Source organism: Symphalangus syndactylus, chromosome 21 (assembly GCF_028878055.3).
Source record: "Symphalangus syndactylus isolate Jambi chromosome 21, NHGRI_mSymSyn1-v2.1_pri, whole genome shotgun sequence".
NCBI lineage: Eukaryota > Metazoa > Chordata > Mammalia > Primates > Hylobatidae > Symphalangus > Symphalangus syndactylus.
Window position 1 is genome coordinate 77,120,906 of NC_072443.2, and position 14,258 is coordinate 77,135,163.

Sequence of the window (14,258 nt, forward strand, 5' to 3'; positions counted from 1 at the left end):
TACCTATCCAATAGTCATTCCAATTCCCTTTGTTTTTCCTTGGAGGAGAACAAGATTTTCTTCATTAAACACAACAAAATTGGGGTGTCCATGTGTAATTAAGAAAATATTGCTTGGTTTAATTCAATTATGATTATCTCATTATACATACCAGCTATTGGTTTATAGATAAATATGTAACCCAGAGCTGCCCAAAGAAAAGGTCTTCTGGAGATTTTTGGAAAAGGTAAACTTTCCCTTAAAAAGGGGCATAGGGGGAAATGTGTCATCCTGTGGACACTGTTGATGCAGAGGTTGCAACTATGGTGGCCACCTTGCAACCTTGGGAAAGCCAAGCTATAGATGACGAGGCAGAATTAACCCTGAGCTGCCTTACCTTGAGGCTTCTTGTTATTGAAAGAGTAAAAATGTTCCTTATTGTGTCAACTTACGGGTTAGTTAGGTTCTGTTTCTTGCAACCAAATAAATCCCCAGTCTTACACATTCCTGTTTGGGCTCTACTGGGCCAGTTCAGCTATGAAGTTCTGCTTCTACCAGTTCTCAAGTTTTCTGCTTTCACTACTCCCACCTTGTTTAACCACCTGGTAGAGCCCTGGGAATTGTACTTTGTTATGTTTTGTCCATCAATAGTAGCCCCTGAGGTTGAGGTCTTACCGGATAGGATCTCACCAGGGAGCCCCCTGCACAGTGAAGACTTGCTACTCACAGACTGAAGTGATTTCAGTTTGTTACTTTTGTTATTAGAAGGATTGGTGATAATAATGCTGTTTCTTTTTCATTCATCCAGTACAATTGTCCTTCTCTAACAGAGCTTGTAGGCTAGTGGATACAGTCAAGTAAACTACTACATACAACATAATGATGGGCCATAGTGGGAACTGGGGCTGTGGCAGTTCAGAGGGAGGCCCTGTTTTTGTCCTACACAGTAGTCTTGCGTATCCCATTTCTTCCAAACTTGCAATACCTCCTTCTCTGGAAATCCCAGACTCCCACTTTCTAGCCTCCATTGCAGCTAGGACATGAACATACAAGCCCCTTCTGGCCAGACAGATGTATGAGAAAATCTTAGAAAAACTTCTGGGAAGGATTTTTCTTGAAGAGTAATATCAACATAGAGAGTTATTTTACTTTTTTCCTCAACTCGGTTGTTTTGTCAGAAGCCATAATTTGGAACTACAGCAGCCATTTTGTGACCATGAGGCAAAAGCCAAGAGAACTGCAGAAAAGTTGAATCCAAGTCTTGACATTGTTATATCACAGAACTAATCCTAGCTCTGTGTCTCTCCAGATTTCTTGTCATGTTTTAATACCATTTTATTCAGTATCTGTTACTTACAACTAATAGAATAGCTAAGTGATACAAAGGATTCTAACCTGAACTGAGAGAGTCAAAGAATGCTTCCTGGAGGAGGTGACTCATGAACTAAAGCATAAAAGATAGTACACATTATGCAATAGAAGCAGAAGTGGTAAAGGAGAGTGCAAAAACTTGGAGGAGAGAATGTGGGAAATTTAAGAACTCAAAATAGGTAACTATCACTGGAGCACACAATATTGCATATGTACCAGCAAGAGATAAGGCCAAAGAAACCCACGGGAGGAGTAGGGTGGTGAGGACAAATCATACATGTCTTTGTAAGTCCTGTTAAGAAAATTTACCCATTTTCTCAAGAACATTAGGAATATGGTTAAAGCGTTTTTCGTTCTCCAGGTCAAAAGTAATCACTGCTTTTACACACCCAGATTGCATTGCTGATAGTTTGCTGTTATTTCAGCCTATTAGGGATTACAGTTTGTTTGTCATTCAACTATCTGTGTCCTCCAGTAGACTGGAAGATCTTGGGGGTCAGACTATGTCTTATTTATTTTATTTTATTTTATATTATATTATATTATTTTATTTTATTTTATTTTGTTTTGAGACAGAGTCTCACTCTGATGCCCAGGCTTAAGTGCAATGGCATGATCTTGGCTCACTGCAACCTCCGCCTCCCAGGTTCAAGCAATTCTCCTGCCTCAGTCTCCTGAGTAGCTGGGATTACAGGCATGTGCCACCATGCCCAGCTAATCCTGGCCTTAGGTGATCCACCCACTTCTGCATCCCAAAGTGCTTGGATTACAGGTATAAGCCACTGCTCCCAGACATCTTGTCTCATTTAGATCAACCATCTCCAACATATCCTAATCAAGGTTTGTTGAATTGAATTACCCATCCCATTACAGTATACAAAACCTGAACCATTTGAATGTGTTTTACCTTCTTTGATCATTTTTAATACCACATGAAGCCTGGAGAGGTAAAGAGAGGGGTCCAAGCTTCATGCAGTTTGTTAGGACAGAACCATAAGGATTAGAAATAGGTTTTAACTCTCTTGGTCCAAAACTGCTTTCTGCTACATCATACAGTTTCATCCCACAGCAGCTATTTCCATCACTAAAATGTGTGTACTTCTGTTCATTAGCAGTGAGGTGCCAATGAAATTAAAAATTTTTTTTTCATGTAGACATTTCCAGAAACTTCTGTTTGTAGTGGTGGAAACATCCAGTCACATTTTCTTTTCTTGGGGAGAATCTGTGTGGTCCTTTGGAGTTAGCAGATGTACGGCAAGTAAAGCCTCTTTGTCATGGCTTGAGAAAGACTAGCATTCTCACATGTCTCCTGTTCTGCAAAGCTCCTAGAATACTTATGGAATAGGGGATAAATTTCTGTAGGAACTGTATTAGGGCAACTACCTACCTGCCATAGCAGATAAATGTGAACATCTCAGTGGCTCAAGCCAATTGTTCTATTTCTCACTCACATAAAAATTAATGTTCAGGGGGACAGCATCAGAGATCCAAGCTCTATCTTGGATCCACCATGCCCTGTGGCTTTTGCCAGATCCTCTCAGTCTCGTAGACTCAAAGAAAAGAACTTTCACCATGGATATCACTTCTGCCCACATTACCTTGAGTAGGACTGTCACAGAGACATTTCTTTGCATGTGATGATGGGAAAGGTAGTCCACCTTGGGTGCAGAAAGTTAGCGAAATGGATTTGGTAGACAAGTAGTCATCTCTGACTTAAGGATCAATGGGCATCTTGGGAAAAAAGTAGTGATACCTCTTACCTTCTGAGGTTCTGCTTTTTATAGTATTTCTGATAGACTAGGATGGATCGGATGAGGTCAGGGAGCACAGGAGAAGTTTCACCATAACTTGCTTGTTGATTCACCTCAAAGCAGGATTATGTTTTCCATGGAGGGGAAGTTTAGTTCTGAACATGATATGTGGCTGCAAGTTAGCTGTCCCTCCTTATCCAAACATTGTCTTGGAGTAAGAATGGGTGAGTGCCCATATATTAAAAGAGCTGTATATGAAAGAATTATATATATTATTGGGAGCCCATACCCCAATGTGAAGTGACCTATCCTTCATTCAATCCTTCAGCAAAGCCTACTGAGTACCTACCATGTGCCCAGAACATTCTAGGTGCTGGGGATACTGTTGTTCCCTACTCTCACAGGGCTTAGCTTCTAGAGAAGGAGAGACAGGATAAATAACAAATACATATAGTTTCAACTACTCATAAGTACCATGAAGGAAACAGGGTTAGGAGATAGAAAGTGACCAGGTCAAAGAAGGGTCTAGCGCTCTTCTAGTTTGTGTAGAAAAGAGTATGATGAATTTAACCAAGGGAGAGAAAGGCTTTATTTCCCTATTTCTTTTTTTTTTTTTTTTTTTTTTGAGGTGGAATCTCGCTCTGTTGCCAGGCTGGAGTGCAATGGCACAATCTCAGCTCACTGCACCCTCTGCCTCCCTGGTTCAAGCAATTCTCCTGCCTCAACCTCCTGAGTAGCTGGGACTACAGGGGCATGCCACAACACCCAGCTAATTTTTGTATTTTTAGTAGAGATGGGGTTTCACCATGTTTGTCCAGGAGGCCTTGATCTCTTAACCTCGTGGTCCACCCACCTCGGCATCCCAAAGTGCTGGGATTACAGGCGTGAGCCAATGTGCCTGGCCTATTTCCCCATTTCTAAGACCAAGCAAGATTGCTACTGGGCCAGCAATGGATAACTGCAAAATTTTTCTCTGTGGTCCAAGACTACCCCACATTTCTGGACCTTAGCTTTCAAGAGCCATACTATGTGGCAACAATAATAACAGTAGCACAACATGAGCATCACGGATAGATCAGTGATATTTTCCAAGATCTTCTTTGTAGAGGACAGTACTCACTTATGCCAGTGAACACCCCTAGGATTCTCAGACTTTGCATAGGAGGTAGAACTCCTTAGAAATAGGAAGAGAAATGATGAGAGATGAGGAGTTAAAATCGTACAGTTTGATGGATAAGAGAAATGTTGCTTTAGATGAAGGAAGACGTAGCAGTTCTACCTTCATTCCACAATGATTTACTAAACACTTTCTGTGGATCAGATACTGTGTTAAGACCTGGAGATAAGGTGAACAAATGCAGCATAGCCCCTGACTTGACACATTTTAGTTTAAAGGAAAACTGAGAGTGTGTGGCAGAAACCCAAAGCTACCCATGCGCAATTTTGTGTGCTCTATGTACAAAGCACTTTGCCCAGTTCCATAAAGTGGGGTGTAAAGGTGAAGCCTTGTGTGCGTCTTTGTCTTTTCATGAATGCATGAGGACATTTTTCTTCCCCGCTCACTCCTCCCAGAAGGGGCATTGGCTTTCTGTTCCTACTAATGATTCTGCAGGTGCCCCCCTCTTCTTGGGGAAATTCAGCCTCCTTCTGCTTTGTGACCAGGCAGCTCTGTGGGTCCCACAGTGTGATATACTAACCTTACCCTGGGCTCCAGCTGCAACATGCATCCTCTCATCCTGACCCTCCCAGATCACCCTGGGGTTGCCAGAAACCACTAGTCCCCATTGTGTGTCATTCCCCCAAAGTTAACTTTGTCATTCCACAAATGCTGTCAGAGGCCATGTCTGAAGACCATGCTGAAACAGCTCATCCAGAAGGAATATTTGGTCAATTCTTTGTCAGAAAGCCAAGAAATAAGACATTTATTTGATTGAATTCATGCAAACATTGGTCTGTTTGATTTTTAGCAGAATTTGGTCTGGTTAGCTCATGTATACAGGCACAGTTCTTATCTCCTAGGGTTACAGAGTCCATGATGTCAAAAGCCACCACAACAAAAATGTATCCATTTCCTCTCCAAGATCTTCATCCTATCTCCATAACCATCCTGGAAAGCACGTGAGGGAAAGAACTCTGCCATATTTTCCATTGCACAGAGTAGGTGTTGAATATTTGTGTCAGGCAGGGTCTTGCCAAGAAAGAGATGGCCTTCTCAAACTGAATAACTTGAGAGTTTCACTATCCCCAGGCCTGAAAAGACACGAGAGGAAGTGGAACTGAGACAGGGACAGCGATAGAAACGGGGGAGAGAGAGAGAGAGAGAGAGCTATTTTACCCACTATGTCCCAAATCCATAGAGAGAGAGATGAGAAAAATCCCCAACCTCACTGTCCTTCCCTCCGATCATCTTCCTGGGTTCCCCAGTGGCTGAATTCCCCTGGAGGCCAGAGGGCACAGGAGCCTGTTGAAGTGACCCATATGTGTCAGCCTCTCAGGACACGGAAAAATCTAGAAGGATGGAAAGTAGAGCAAGCAAGAAAGAGAGACAGAAGATATCCAGCCCAGTACTGTTTTTTGTTTGTTTCAGGTTTTCTTTTCTTTTTTTTTTTTTTTTTTGAGACAGGGTCTCACTGTGTCCCTTAGGCTGGAGTGCAGTGGTGTAATCTTAGTTCACTGCAACCTCCACCTCCCAGGCTCAAGTGATGCTCCCACCTCAGCCTCCCGACTAGCCAGGACTACAGATGTACACCACCATGCCTGGCTAATTTTTGTCTTTTTGTAGAGACGGGGTTCTGCCATGTTGCCCAGGTGTGTGTGTGTATGTGTGTGTGTGTGTGTGTGTGTGTGTGTTTAGATAGGATCTCACTCAATTACCCAGGCTGGTCTCAAACTTTTGGACTCAAGCAATCCTCCTGCCTCAGCCTCCCAAAGTGATGGGATTATAGGTGTGAGTTACTGCACCTGGCCCCCACGCTGTTTTAACCAATTTCCAGAAAAGGTTGATTGTATGCCTTTTCTGTGTCTGTGTCTTACTTTCCAAGTTAAGGAGTCATGTGGAGTCACAGAGGCTTGAGCTTAGGAGAACTCTGAAAGCACCAACCCCTCTAGGATGCATAAAGCTTCTCTCAAGTATCCTCAGCAAGTGGCCCTCCAGCCTCCTTTCGAATGCCTCTGTTGATAGGGACATCACTACATGTGAAGGCATTTGAGGGCACTTCTAATTAGAAGCCTCCACAAACCAGCTCCCTTGAATTTCCTAGTTTTCTTCCTGGAGGTCACCAAAACTATTCCAAATCTCCAACTCCCCTTCACAAGCATGCTTGAGCCTGAAAACCTTCTATTTTGTGCATGGATAATCACTTTCTTAACAGGAAGTAGAGGAGAGGCTACAAAGCAAATAAAAGCCAATTTCCCAAGCAAAGATAGAAAAGAACTCAAGGTGTGGGGAGGAAACCACTTCTCTCCTTGCATCCCACCACAAAAGCATCAAAAACACTCAGAACATGGCTGGGCGCGGTGGCTCACGCCTGTAATCCCAGCACTTTGAGAGGCCGAGGTGAGTGGATCTCGAGGTCAGGAGATTAAGACCATCCTGGCTAACACGGTGAAACCCCGTCTCTACTAAAAAAAAAAACAAAATTAGCCGGGCATGGTGGCGGGCGCCTGTAGTCCCAGCTACTTGGGAGGCTGAGGCAGGAGAATGGGGTGAACCCGGGAGGCGCAGCTTGCAGTGAGCCGAGATGGCGCCACTGCACTCCAGCCTGGGTGACAGGCTCAAAAAAAAAAAAAAAAAAAAAAAAAAAAAAAACCACACATCTCAGAACATCCTAAAAATGCAATGAGGAAATCCCTGAGAACTAGAGCTGGGACCCTTAAGAAAGATTTAACTATGTTTCAAAGCCACGTGCTTTAGATTCAGAAGCTGACCCAGCTCCCCTCAGCAAGACGGAAGAAACCAAGAGCCATGATGAGCAGCAGCTAGTGTAATTAATGAAAACCTAGCGGCTAAAAATATTCTTTGCCCACGCGGAGGACCACACTTCATCTTTTTTAAATCCCAGCCTGCAGAAAGCACTCCGCGTGAAAAGAGCCAGGTCGTTTGCGTGAATCAGTGTAAAACATAGACAGTAGTGTATTTGTTCGGCTGGTAACACATGAGAAATGGAGGAGAGATTTGTTTTCTGTAGCAGTAGACAGAGCATGCCAGCTGGCAGCGTGCCTGAAACAAATAACCAAGACACAGCTAGATCTGTGTGAAACTTGGTGAGAAAGTTTAAGAGTCGGTGGGGCAAGGAAGGGCTGGGGCCGGGGTACACTGAAGGACACCGTGGACAAGCAGAGAGGACAGGGAGATAAGGTTTGCAAAGTCTCTTAGTGGTAAATTCACCGTACAGAGAGAGTCTCGTACAGATTAATTCGCCAGTTCCCATCTCCCACCTGTTCTCAGCTGTCACCACATCAGCATTCCAGTTCCAGCCCTGGATCATGAGCCTCCTTCCTCTTCACTGCTTTTGAGAGTTGAAATTAAATTTGGTTGATTCCATTTCCTGTGCTTCTATTTGGCAGTGGCAGACCTAGAAATACCAGAGTAGGAATATCAAGAAGTAGGTTTCAGTTGTTTCCCTGCTGTTTACTATATAAACTCAAATGCCACAGCAACCTTCCAGAGAGACATTTTTTTAGTCTAGTTATTTTTTTAATCATATAAATATTTCTGAATTTACATTTAGTAAAATTCACTTTTGGTTTTTGCTGTACAGTTACTTCTGGGTTTTCATAACTACCATGATGAAGATGCAGAACCGTTGTCACCTCAGAACTTTCCTTTGTGCTAAAAATTTGTAGGCAGGCCCTCCCTCAGCCCAGCCCTGACCCTTGGAAACCACTGATAGAGATTTTCTTCTTCCAAAATGTCATATGAATGAAATCATAGAGTATAACCTTTTGAGTCTGTATTAGCCACATTTCACAAATAAGACATAACAAGCTCAGAGAAGTTTGTTAACTTGCCCAGGGCCATACAGCTAGAAAAGCAGAGCAAAAATTTAAGTGCAAGCCCACTGATTCCAAATCTTATCCTTTCACCCTAGTGCTAAGCAGAAACCCTGCCTGGCCTGAGTTTCCTCATCTCCCTCATCAACATGTGAAAAAGGGGCCAGTGAAATCATGAGTGCAGAACAACTTCAGGAAGTGCAAAGCCCTTTGTGCAAGGTGCATATTGCATATTATTTCTTCCAGTCTGTCGCCAGCCAACCATTTTGCAGTAAAACATTGTGCCTTCCAAATTGCCATTCTGACCATGGTGGTGCACCTTTGCACCTGGCCATAATCAGTCTGTTTAAAGAAATACACACACACACACACACACATACATACACACACACTCACCTTCTGCTAATGCAAGAAGTATCTCAGGAGGTTAAGGACCTGTCTTGGCTGGAAAGATGAAGCACTGTTTTCCACAAAGTGGCAAAGCCACAGACTTATTTAATGGGATTTGAGGTTGTGCAGGGGTGTTTTGATCATTGGAAGGGACTTTTCTATTCTCAGAACATAAAAGTAACCGCTATGAAATACAATTTTCACTTCACTATTTTGTCACAAGAAGTAAACATCATCTGCTGGCCTGATGGCTTGAAAGCCTGTCTCTAAACGGCTTCTGCCAAAGGCTTTGAAATGTTTGCTTTCAGGCTGGATTCAACCACCAGGATATTTAGAGACGCACATGTCATAGCCCCAAGAAGCAGATCCCTCTCTTGGTGAAGATAAACCTGCAAAGCTGTAGCTTTCTGGCAGCCACACAAATATGGATTTGGTCCCTTCCTCCACCCCTGCTCCCCGTAAATGTTATCGAAAGCAAATGTCTGGCCGGGCGCGGTAGTTCACGCCTGTCATCTCAGCACTTTGGGAGGCTGAGGCGGGCGGATCATGAGGTCAGGAGTTTAAGACCAGCTTGGCCAACATGGTGAAACCCCGTCTCTACTAAAAATACAAACATTATCCAAGCATGGTAGTGCATACCTGTAATCCCAGCTCCTCAGGAGGCTGAGGCAGGAGAATCGCTGAGGCTGAGGGCAACAGAGTGAGACTCCATCTCAAAAAAAAAAAAAAAGAAAGAAAAAAAAAGTCTGCTTTTCTCTGTTACTACTGTACATGGTGCAGTTTTAGAATTAGGCCCAGTGAAGGCTGGGGCAGGGCCTCAGAGCTCTTGCTCCACTCCAGTGCTGTCCAATGGATGTATAATGCAAGCCACAGATGTAGTTTTAAATTTTTTTAGTAGCTGTGTTTTAAAAAGAAAAGGAAACAATTGTCATTTATTTTAATAATATATTTTATTTAAACCAGTATATCCAAAATATGTAATCAGTGTACCATGATTAATAAAATGTTTTCATTTTAAAAATATTAAGTATTTAAAATCCAGCACATCTCAACCAATCACATTTAAGGTGCTATATGACACATAATTAGTGACTACTGTATTCAACAGTGCAACTCCAGGGGTAGAGGTAAATTCAAATCCCAATGGGGCTTCTTCATAGTAGTGTGACCTTGGACAAGTTACTTAAGCTCTCTGAACCTTGGTCTTCTCATCCAAAAAATGATAATGATGTCTACTCACAGAGGGGGTGTGAGGATTAAATCAGTTAATCCAAGGAAAGTGACTGGCACATGGTAAGTGATCAGTGAATGTGAGTTGTTCATAGAAGCATAATTATCATTGTTTTTACTGGCATCATTATGGCTGTTAACATTGCTACTGAGAAAGTCAGACCTCATCTGGTCTGTTGTCGCTTATCTCATAGAAATGGAAACTGGAATCAGATTCGCTACCTCCAAGGTACTGGGGCATTGGGAAAAGACAACCAAAGGAATAAATCGTATTTTTACAACCGTTAAAAATTTAAAACTCCTTCCTCCGTATTATTTCTTTAATAGTCAAAATTAACTTGGAATGTAGAAACTGTTTTGTCTTCTTTATGGTTAAGGAAAATTAAGATTCAGAAAAGTTAGGTAAGGTGTTCAGGCCAGGCATGGTGGTTCACATCTGTAATCCCAGCACTTTGGGAGGCTGAGACAGGTGGATCAGTTGAGGTCAGGAGTTTGAGACCAGCCTGGCCAACATGGCGAAACCCCATCTCTACTAAAAATACAAAAATTAGCCAGGCATGGTGGTGCATGCCTGTAGTCCCAGCTACTCAGGAGGCGAAGCAGGAGAATCACTTAGGCCCGGGAGGCAGAGGTTGCAGTGAGCTGAAACTGCACCACTGCACTCTAGCCTGGGTGACAGAGTGAGACTCTGCCTCAAAAAAAAAAAAAAAGAAAAGAAAAGTTAGGTAAGGTGTTCAAAGTAATTCAGCCAGGCCAGGAGAGCCTGGACTTACATACAAGGCTATTGTCTGCAATGCTGTTTCTCTGAGAACGTTCTCTAAACCTTCAGAGCCTGTCTGGCTGGAGTCCTGCAGGCCTACACCAGAATGCTGGGTCTTCTGCTCATTGTGCATCCCAGGCGAGCCACCTGACCTTTCTGTGCCTTGCTTTCCTCATCTGTAAGGTGGTAATAATATCTGCTGTGTGGGGAGTTGGGAAGACTAAAGTGAAATGTGGTAAGTTTGCAGAGCAAGTAGCAGGGTGTGTCACAAATAGTGAACATCTACTATATGTTGGTTACCTAAACCAACACTCCTCACTGTGCTCTCAAGGCAGATGTTGAGTTGATTGGATTGTTGGTATGAGCTTTAGATACAGACTATCAATGGCCAGTGTTTTAAGGCTGCACTTACTTAGATCAGAAAATCTCTGAAGGTTGAGGGTGAATCCCGGCATCATGCCTTTGATGAATGTTGATTGATTTCAATGAGCACATCTGGCTTCTCATTTTTCTTTTGCCATGAAGCTTTCCTCAACCCACAAGATCATGTAAAGAGGCCTCATCTTGAAGCCATCACTGCCATTCGGCTAGCAGACGTTATACTTAGCTCTTCAAGGAAGGCATATGAGAAAAACATTACTGAACATCAAGAGAGGTGTGGCCTAAAGTCTTGGCAGGGCACACATGGCTCCTTTCTATGATACAGTTGAGGAGAATTTCACAGAAGTGTAGAGTTGTTTATAAAAATGTGGGTTGGGTTAAGGGAAACCAGCAATAGGTGGGTCGGAATGTTGTGCTTAGCTACAGAAGGGCTGTATCACCTCAAGCTTGAAGGGGAAAGGGGACCAAACAAGGAAGTTCCTGGAACTGGAGAGGGTAGCTCTAGCTGTACTTGAGGGCTGCCCCACAGGAGGTGTGGCCTTCAGTAGAAAGACACCACCAAACTGCAGAGGAAGGAGCAAAGGAAATGAGCACTGCGGCCTCACTCTCACATTTCTTGACAATGCCTCTAGTTGACTGCATTTAACAGAAAGTCAGAAGGCAAAGGAGCCTGCTGATGAAGTCTATGCCCGGAGCCGGAAAGGAATTATGAAGAGTGGACCTGGAGGGGCAAATGGAAAATATCCAACACTAAAACACCCTTTGGTTTGGGTCTCAGAGGCTTTCCTCAGTAACTGATGATCCAGCTCCTAATCTTGGGTGGTGTTTTGGAAGAGAGCATAATCAACCTGTTCCCGTTCAAGTCCTGCCCTCCTAAAAGCTAATGTGCTCACTAACCCACAAAGTCCTCTTCCTTTCCGAAGTCTGATGGAGGTGGGCATGGTATTTCATGGTGCACAAGAGGAAAAATATATTTCACACAAACTGAAGTGTTGGTCAAAATGTCTTACTCCCAAGATCTGATTTTTTGAAGCTCTGCCTGATTTATTTCAAGTCCTTAAGGTAAGGAAGGTGTTAAATATGAATAAAGAAGCAACCCCCACAGAAGCAGCACTAAGGACCTGTACAGCTGCATCTTTGTTTGTAAGCATGATAAGACGCTGAGAAACCAAAACAGCCCATAGATTCAGTGCTTTTAATGAGCAAGCTTAGAAAAGGAAAAGATGGGGAGGACTTGGTCCTTTGCCATATTGTAACCCCAACAGAAATAAGTTCTATTTTTTCACATTTCAACTGACTGAATACAAACAACATGCTTGGCTTTAATGTCAAGAACATTCAGTTTAGTAGAAGTTGAGATTTTTGGTAATCTCTAGTTTTAAAATAGAAAACCTCTCTTCAAAAGGAACTTGTTCGCTGATTTGCTTACTGCTTCTCTTTTAAAAATTTTTGCCGGTTACATATCTAATGCCCTTTGTGGAAAATTTGAAAACACATACACACACACACACACACACACAAAACAATAAAATATCAGGTATCTTTTATTCCCTCTGACAAATATATCCGCTGATAACTTTTTAGTAAATCTCTGTATATGTTTGGTTTGTATGACTATTTTCCTTTAATCTTGATGCATTTGGGGTTGTACTATAATTTTTCTGTTTCCTCTCAGCCTCTAATAATTTAGAAGAATAGTTCTTAATCTGGGACATATATTAAAATCAATTATAGATTTTAGTTTTTAAAATAATTTAAAACTAAAATAGAACAAGCCTTCCCCTGGAAATGATAGTTCAATAAATATGAGGTGGATCTTGAGCACTTTTAGATATTTTAAAGCTCTTCTCGTGATTCTAATGTGCATCCTCAGTTATGAATCAGTATATTCTTTTTTTTTTTTTTTGAGACAGAGTCTTGCTCTGTCGCCCAGGCTGGAGTGCAGTGGCACAATCTCTGCTCACTGCAACCTCCGCCTCCCAGGTTCACACCATTCTCCTGCCTCAGCCTCCCGAGTAGCTGGGACTACAGGCACCCGCTACCATGCCCCACTAATTTTTTGTATTTTTAGTAGATACAGGGTTTCACCATGTTAGCCAGGTTGGTCTCGATCTCCTGACCTCGTGATCCGCCCGCCTTGGCCTCCCAAAGTGCTGGGATTACATGCGTGAGCCACCGCACCCAGCCATGAATCAGTGTATTCTAATGGAAAAAAATAGCAGTGGATTCCCTTTAATATGTATATAAACATTTTCATTTTTAACATAGCATGTTTTTTATTATGTATTTTCCTACAACAAAATAATTATTTTTATATTGTGGTAAAATACACATAACATAAAAATTTACCATTTTAACCCTTTTAGGCATACAGCTTAGAGGCGTTAAGAATGTTCAAAAATGTTGTGTAACTGTCACCACTATTTCTAGAACATTTTCATCATTTCAAGCAGAAACTCTATGTCTATTAAATAATAACGCCACATTTTTCCCATATCCCAAGCCCCTGGAGAAAAATAATATCATTTCAAATTGCCTACAAAATATTCCATCTACAAATATATGATTATTTACTGAACTGTCACTATAACTTTGGACAATTAAGTTGTCTCCAGATTTTTTTTTCTAAGGCTATAGCAAACATCTCTGTGTGTGTGTGTGTGTGTGTGTGTGTGTGTCTGTGTGTTTCTATTTGGTTATTCTTTATCTCTTCTATTTTTATGCTGAAATCTCCTTTTTTCATTTGTTTCAAATGTATGCGCAATTGTTTGTTGGATCATTTATATAGTAGTTGCAGTAAAGTTTTTATTACAGAATTCTAAACATATTCATATAAAATATATAATTATATATTATATATTTATATATACATGTATGTATGTATATATATGTGTATATATATACGTACACATATAATATATAATTATATATTTTATATATGAGTATGTTTAGAATTAAGGATATATGTCATTAATTTAAGGACATAAAGTTTATCCTTAAGATAAACTCCTTGAGGTGAATTATTGGATCAAATGCTTTGTATTTTAAAGCTTTAAAGCTCTTGACAAGATAGCTTGAATAAATCTTTATCATTATTTAAAAAAACTATTTTCCCACACTTTTCATGAAACTGTCACATTTGGCAGATAAATAATATCTAATAGGTCTAATTTCCTTTAATAAGTTATTAAGAATATACTTCTTTTGCAGGTTTGTTAGCCATTTCTTATTTTGTAAATTATCAAGACATTTGACTGTTTATCTGCTTGAGTCTTACTGTTCATTTTATTCATTTACATAAGTTTAGCACAGGTGTAGACTACTTACTCTTTACCAGTGATATTTGTTGCAAATAATATTCCTAGTTTGTTGTTGGATTATTATGGCTTTTTTAATTTTCAAAA

The 14,258-nt window shown here is 41.4% G+C and overlaps 1 long non-coding RNA gene across 2 annotated transcripts in view; it reads left to right on the forward strand.

Moving 5' to 3' along the window:
* Positions 1–14,258, forward strand: part of LOC129471430 (uncharacterized) — a 453,095-nt gene that overhangs the window by 276,676 nt on the left and 162,161 nt on the right. The gene's annotated exons all lie outside the window — the stretch shown is intronic.